The sequence below is a fragment of the Schistocerca piceifrons genome, chromosome 2, assembly GCF_021461385.2.
Source record: "Schistocerca piceifrons isolate TAMUIC-IGC-003096 chromosome 2, iqSchPice1.1, whole genome shotgun sequence".
Classification (NCBI taxonomy): Eukaryota; Metazoa; Arthropoda; class Insecta; order Orthoptera; family Acrididae; genus Schistocerca; species Schistocerca piceifrons.
This window is the reverse complement of record NC_060139.1, coordinates 790,925,026-790,932,870: the sequence shown is the minus strand read 5'-3', so window position 1 is coordinate 790,932,870 and position 7,845 is coordinate 790,925,026. Positions and strand designations below refer to the sequence as shown.

General features: G+C 44.1%; 1 pseudogene; it reads left to right on the top strand.

Annotated features, from left to right (window-relative positions):
* The first annotated feature begins 6,350 nt into the window (after positions 1 to 6,350).
* On the top strand, positions 6,351 to 6,468 carry LOC124778461 (annotated as a pseudogene).
* Positions 6,469 to 7,845: the final 1,377 nt, after the last annotated feature.

Below are 7,845 nucleotides of genomic sequence, written 5' to 3'. Positions count from 1 at the left end.
CTATTTCGACGGTACCTCCTCGAAAAGAAGCAATGCCGTGTGTTGCTGTTTTACGTTGAGCCGAACGTTTCATACCTGTTGAGGCTTCATCTGTGTAGTATCTTCAAGATGAAGCAACTATCATGCGTACTCATGGTTGTACGCTTCTACTTTTTATTAATACACGGATAGATTCCTTACAAACAGAGGAAATGAAAGTTACCTGAAGTCGCAACATTAACAGCACAATTAAAAATATAGTTTTTTGCGAGGCAGAATAAGTATTGTCTACTAGTTTTGTGTGACACCCTTCTGTCACACAGAACTTTCCACCATTTCAGTTTTCATTAGCACCAGAAATATCCTCCTTCCAAGCTCAATCCCTTAGATTTTTCATGGCGATGACGCCGCTCGATGGACAACTGCACGTGACGAAGTTAGCACAGGATGTGCTTGGTCTCACATCACGTCACGTTCGCAATACACACGAAACACACGGCAGCTAATTATATTTGTTCTGGTCATTTGGAGACGCGTTACATGGCTTCTGCAAACCTGAACTTCTGCGTATAATCTTTTATCACCGTCTGCAGTCCCGTTGTTGGTGTGCTGTTCATTTTGCCGTCCTGTACAGTCGTAAATTTGTAATTCGGACGGTTATTTAACGGAATCATCTGTATTTTAGTTGTATAATGCCAATCTCACTTTCATAGGGTTGTATAGTAATCTTGTCCTCAAACTCTACGTACAAAATTACTGAGAAAAATATACGCAAAAAAGTATCACTTTTTCGAAATGCCGCCAGGTTTCCCACGCGACGCATTAGTTTGAAATTTCGCTCGAAGTTGCCTACAACCTTCTTCTGTAATACATTAAATGTTTACGCAATTGCGAATATGGACAACCATCAACTGTAGAATTGAATGATGATAGTGAAAATTAGTGCCGTACTGAGATTCGAACCCGGATTTCGCACCTATCGCGAGCGTTCTCTCTGCCAGTTGTGTGTCCGTGGACGACTCACGGCCAAACTTCCGTATGTCGTCAACCATGCGTCTACAGTCTGTACTCGTACATCCATTACGTATATTCCAGTACAGGGGAGACGTTTTACTTGAAAGTCGCTTGCGCGATGTCGGCGGATAAATACGATATCGCCTACCTGTGTTATTCCGAATTACGATGCGATGTTCCTTCCGGACACACATGTACGTTCGAAAGAACATTTCACCGTAATTCGGAATAGTCCAGGCAGTGCAGTGTCGTATTCATGTGTAATGGTGCAGAAGCGTGGCGCATTGCGACGTCAGCCTCGGGCTCAGCGACACAAGGTATGGACACACGCGAAAAAGCACGGAAGTTCAAGTGGGGTAGAATGTGTATTAATGATGTCACATTGGTGCCAAATTTCACTACAATTCTGCCCAAAGCTCCGGTGGACGTATCATACTCGACGGTAAGTAAGGTCGGTCACAACCCCCCCCTCTCCCCCCTCCCCCCCTCCCACCTGTTACTCAAATTTCGCCCCCTCTGTTGACGCTTCTGAGAAGGAGGTCAGAAACGCGACACTGTTCATTGAATTCATGTGGTTTTCTTGTAGATGACTGACATAAAGATTTCAGGCACACCGCCGCTCACATTCGACACTAAAAACACAATGCTCAAAGCACAAATCAGTATGACACATGCTTCATATGGTCTTTGTTCCAGTTTACTTTTTTCTCTTAGCACATGCTGTGTATCTTCGTCTGTTTCACCTTCAGACGATAGATCGTCCCCTGCAGTCAACATAGATTTGTATGCAGTACTTCAGTGTACAGTAGCTCTCTTTCTCTCGAAAATCGCATCAGTTTTTCTAATATAACCATATGCTCTGCAAGTAGAATAAGAATAACAAACAATGCCATTTTTGTAAGGGGGGACATCTACCGATCGGAGGCTTAAGAATGAAACTTGAAGACAGCACAATCTATATAGGTGTAGCCTGTAACTGCAAGAATTCTGGATAGCATTAGCAGGCTTCTCTTTATCGTTGGGGCATCAATACATAGCTCTGACATGCAGTCAGTTCCCACTGGTTCTCCGACACCTCTCATTGGGTGCAACGTCCTCATGGTTATTTCTTTTTTTTTTTTTTTTTTTTTTGGTCATCAGTCTACTGACTCGTCTGATGCGGCCCGCCACGAATTCCTTTCCTGTGCTAACCTCTTCATCTCAGAGTAGCACTTGCAACCTACGTCCTCAATTACTTGCTTGACGTATTCCAATCTCTGTCTTTCTCTACAGTTTTTGCCCTCTACAGCTCCCTCTAGTACCATGGAAGTCATTCCTTCATGTCTTAGAAGATGTCCTATCATCCTGTCCCTTCTCCTTATCAGTGCTTTCCACATATTCCTTTCCTCTACGATTCTGCGTAGAACCTCCTCATTCCTTACCTTATCAGTCCACCTAATTTTCAACATTCGTCTATAGCACCATATCTCAAATGCTTCGATTCTCTTCTGTTCCGGTTATCCCACAGTCCATGTTTCACTACCATACAATGCTGTTCTCCAGACGTAAACCCTCAGAAATTTCTTCCTCAAATTAAGGCCGGTATTTGATATTAGTAGACTTTTCTTGGCCAGAAATGCCTTTTTTGCCATAGCGAGTCTGCTTTTGATGTCCTCCTTGCTCCGTCCGTCATTGGTTATTTTACTACCTAGATAGCAGAATTCCTTATCTTCATTGATTTCGTGACCATCAATCCTGATGTTAAGTTTCTCGCTGTTCTCATTTCTACTACTTCTCATTACCTTCGTCTTTCTCCGATTTACTCTCAACCCATACTGTGTACTCATTAGACTGTTCATTCCGTTCAGCAGATCATTTAATTCTTCTTCACTTCCACTCAGGATAGCAATGTCATCAGCGAATCGTATCATTGATATCCTTTCACCTTGTATTTTAATTCCACTCCTGAACCTTTCTTTTATTTCCATCATTGCTTCCTCGATGTACAGATTGAAGAGTAGGGGCGAAAGGCTACAGCCTTGTCTTACACCCTTCTTAATACGAGCACTTCGTTCTTGATCGTCCGCTCTTATTATTCCCTCTTGGTTGTTGTACGTATTGTATATGACCCGTCTCTCCCTATAGCTTACCCCTACTTTTTTCAGAATCTCGAACAGCTTGCACCATTTTATATTGCCGAACGCTTTTTCCAAGTCGACAAATCCTATGAAAGTGTCTTGATTTTTCTTTAGCCATGCTTCCATTATTAGCCGTAACGTCAGAATTGCCTCTCTCGTCCCTTTACTTTTCCTAAAGCCAAACTGATCGTCACCTAGCGCATTCTCAATTTTCTTTTCCATTCTTCTGTATATTATTATTGTAAGCAGCTTCGATGCTTGAACAGTTAAGCTGATTGTGCGATAATTCTCGCACTTGTCAGCTCTTGCCGTCTTCGGAATTGTGTGGATGATGCTTTTCCGAAAGTCAGATGGTATGTCGCCAGACTCATATATTCTACACACCAACCTGAATATTCGTTTTGTTGCCACTTCCCCGTATGATTTTAGAAATTGTGATGGAATGTTATCTATCCCTTCTGCCTTATTTGACCGTAAGTCCTCCAAAGCTCTTTTAAATTCCGACTCTAACACTGGATCCCCTATCTCTTCTAAATCTACTCCTGTTTCTTCTTCTATCATATCAGACAAATCTTCACCCTCATAGAGGCTTTCAATGTATTCTTTCCAACTATCTGCTCTCTCCTCTGCATTTAACAGTGGAATTCCCGTTGCGCTCTTAATGTTACTACCGTTGCTTTTAATGTCACCAAAGGTTGTTTTGACTTTCCTGTATGCTGAGTCTGTCCTTCCGACAATCATATCTTTTTCGATGTCTTCACATTTTTCCTGCAGCCATTTCGTCTTAGCTTCCCTGCACTTCCTATTTATTTCATTCCTCAGCGACTTGTATTTCTGTATTCCTGATTTTCGCGGAACATGTTTGTACCTCCTCCTTTCATCAATCAACTGAAGTATTTCTTCTGTTACCCGTGGTTTCTTCGCAGCTACCTTCTTTGTACCTATGTTTTCCTTCCCAACTTCTGTGGTGGCCCTTTTTAGAGATGTCCATTCCTCTTCAACTGTACTGCCTACTGCGCTATTCCCTATTGCTGTATCTATAGCGTTAGAGAACTTCAAACGTATCTCGTCATTCCTTAGTACTTCCGTATCCCACTTCTTTGCGTATTGATTCTTCCTGACTAATGTCTTGAACTTCAGCCTACTCTTCATGGTAGTGAAAGGATTAAGCAGTTCCAATCACACTCAGTGTTTCTATTGAGTGGTTCTGCAGATCTACAGGAATTGGAAAACAGATGTTGTGAGGTTGGTAGAATTCTAATGGCACAGTACGTAATACAGATTGCTGAACTATGGACGTGAGAGTCTATTGTATCATGTGGCAAGGAAGCAAGACTGACATAAGCGTGAAGGGTGCGATAGCCAATATCAGTTTGAAATGAAATCATTTTGGGTATTAGGACGTGTAGTTTTGGAACTAAATCCATTATTAAGACCGACGTTTCTATAGTCTTTGCAGTGGTCGTCTTCAGAGACAGAGCCAATTTTTCTGTGTCAATACTACGAGTTGTTTTTAATGATAGTAACTATCTAGGTAAGTGCTGCATGAAACAGCCATAAGTCCTTCGTTCAGGGTAAGATTTCTAAAAAAAATTTGCAGTGTACTGTCCGCACATCTGTGGGAAGTTATGCTTTGGTGGAAAAAGGTCGCTCCAGCAATTCGAGTTGTATTGACTGTACACCACTCTCCTGTTATCACGTCATGCAATAGCTCTTGACATAGTTGATAAGGATATTCAGAACCCGAACACTGGCTGTTGTGAGGGTTCCAGAACCCCTTGAAATACAGCAGTGCCTCATCAGAAAAAAGTCAACCTCTCCATCATGCACAGATGCAACAGCCAGTTGCAGATCAGACTTCGACTATCAATTTCTGAATCACTCAGCCGATACAACACCGTTACAATGAATGTTTCTGCTTCTATTTGTGGACAGTGCTGTGAAGCGATATGTCAGTGGTGAATAGTCCAGTGGCTTCTTACACGCCGGCCCTAACTCGTCAGAGCTAGCCTGTCAGAGGCTGGGTAACTGGCTGCAGGATCAGCGGCGATTGCACCCTCTTTCCCAGGTACTGTATCTACCTAAATCAGAACACAGCGCTAGGGTTGGACGTGAAACACACTGCACTTTTTCGGAGACATGAAAGAATCTGGTGGAGCCCGATGGGCTGTGATTCGCCATCTCAATGAATGACACAGGTGTTCCGTAAGAACCAGACACTGAGACCGCCAGAGCGAAGTTCTTCCACCGTAGGAGCTTGGTGAGTACGTGCATCAACATGTGTGTAAACCAAAAGCATATGGACACCTCTGCGTAAAGTGGAATTAACCACTAGTTGCTACGAGAGAAAGACCCGCCAGCAAAAAAGAGGTGAGGACTATTGTCAGTAGTGAAACAGTAACAGCAGAGTGGCTCCCTGACTTTGAATGTGGACAGTCATAGAATGTTGCCTAACAAATTCATCAGCGACATTTCAACCCTTACAAAGGTTTCCCAAGAAGATCGTTTGTGGCGTAACTGGAGACGCGAAGGGACAAGACCAGGCAGACCTCGAGTATTGGCGGACATCGAGCTTAGTGTGGCTGTAAAAAATCGCATGAAATTGCGGAGGGAATCACTCGTGAGTTCCAGTGTGCTACCAGCAGCCCAACTACCACACTCTCAGTTCTTAGGGAGTTAAAAAGAACAGCTCCTCGAAAGCCACACGTTTGCGTAGCCAGTGCTAAGCGACGCTTGATGTGGTGCAGAGGATAAACGCCACTGGACAGTGGATGGTTGGAAACGAGTGGTTTGGAGTGATGAATTACGCTGTAACCCATCGCAGACTGATGGAAGGGTTTGCGTTTGGCGAATACCTGGAGAACGCCACCTGCCATCATATGTAATGCCAACAAAAAAATGGTTCAAATGGCTCTGAGCACTATGGGACTTAACTGCTGTGGTCATCAGTCCCCGAGTACTTAGAACTACTTAAACCTAACTAACCGAAGGACATCACACACATCCAGCCCGAGGCAGGATTCGAACCTGCGACCGTAGCGGTCGCGTGGTTCCAGACTGTAGCGCCTAGGACCGCTCCGCCACTCCGGCCGGCGTAATGCCAACAGTGAAGTACGTAAAAGGTGGTGTTGCTGTATGTGGGCATCTTTCGTGGTTACGTGTGGTCGCTTTATCGCGCTGAAGAAAACGCTAAATGCGGAAAGATATAAATATATTTTACAGTATTGTATATTGCTAACAGGCAACGGCGTTGCCGCAGTGGATACACCGGTTCCCGTCAGAGCACCGAAGTAAAGCGCTGTCGGGCGTGGTCGGCACTTGGATGAGTGACCATCCGGGCCGCCATGTGCTGTTGCAATTTTTCGGGGTGCACTCAGCCTCGTGATGCCAACTGAGGAGCCACTCGACCGAATAGTAGCGGCTCCGGTCAAAGAACACCATCGTAACGACCGGGAGAGCGGTGTGCTGACCACACGCCCCTCCTATCAGCATCCTCAGCTGAGGATGACACGGTGGTCGGATGGTCCCGAAGGGCCACTTGTGGCCTGAAGACGGAGTGCTTCATATTGCTAACAGCAACGGAACATTTTGGAGATAATAATAACTTGTAACAGCATGAGAATGGACAATGTCATAAAGCAGTGTGTGAAGCAATGGTTTGTAGACAATAGCATTAATGTAATAGAGTGGCCTGGTGGAGTCTAACAATAATACCATCTCTGGTTTCAGCTCTCGAGGAAGAATAGTCTGCCATTTCTCCACAGACATTCAGATAACTCACTGAAAGTGTCCCAACAGACATCAAGCCATCATAAGCTGAAGGACGGACACACCACTTATTAATTCGCCCGATAGGCGTCCGGATACTCTTGACCACTTAGTGTATTTGTCACTTAACAATATTCCTCTGATTACCGACAACGAGTTGAATCTCTATGCGTCCATTACACGTAAAGTCTTAACTAATCCGGAGCACATCGAAACCAAATCGATCTCTTTCTACAATGTACCTATCACTGAATCAATCATCACTTTCCTTCCCGCGCATATGCGACGAGTACGTTGTTTAATACCAAAGTGAAGTGCAACTGTGAAAGATGATACATTTATTACCCAATCTACATGTTGCTGATTCCACAAAAAATTGATCCCTTTCTGAACTACCTAGTGAAAGGCACTTTGGGTAAGGTGCTAGACGTGCGTTGGGCACAACTGGGGTCAAATCACTAACGTGATTTAGGTTTTTCGTCGTTTCCCTAAATCGTAACAGCAAATAGCGTGTCGTTTCAATCCCCATCTGGTCCGTTCCGAGCTTATGCTCCGTCTCTAATGATAACCTCATCGACGAATCTGACGCTCTTCACCCGTTTCTAAATATTAATTACGGTCACATGAGACATTAGTTTTCAGTAACTGGTATTTGAATGCGAAATATGGGAAAAAATTTCCAGCTAACACTGTTTCCTCCGTTCGATGATATCTGATATTACCTGCTCGTATGGTGTAATGTGATGCGCGCTATCTTGCTAGACAGGGAGGTGAGCTAAATCCAGATCGGATACGCACGGCGAATTGACAACTGTGGGCTTGTACACCAGCCAGTCTGTGGGTTTTAGGCGATTTCCCACGCATGTTTATGGAAATGCTTGACTGGTCCCCGACGCCCGCCACAGAAAATACGATACACAGTTAAAATACTATCACACACACAATGAAATTTACACTTTTCAAAGAC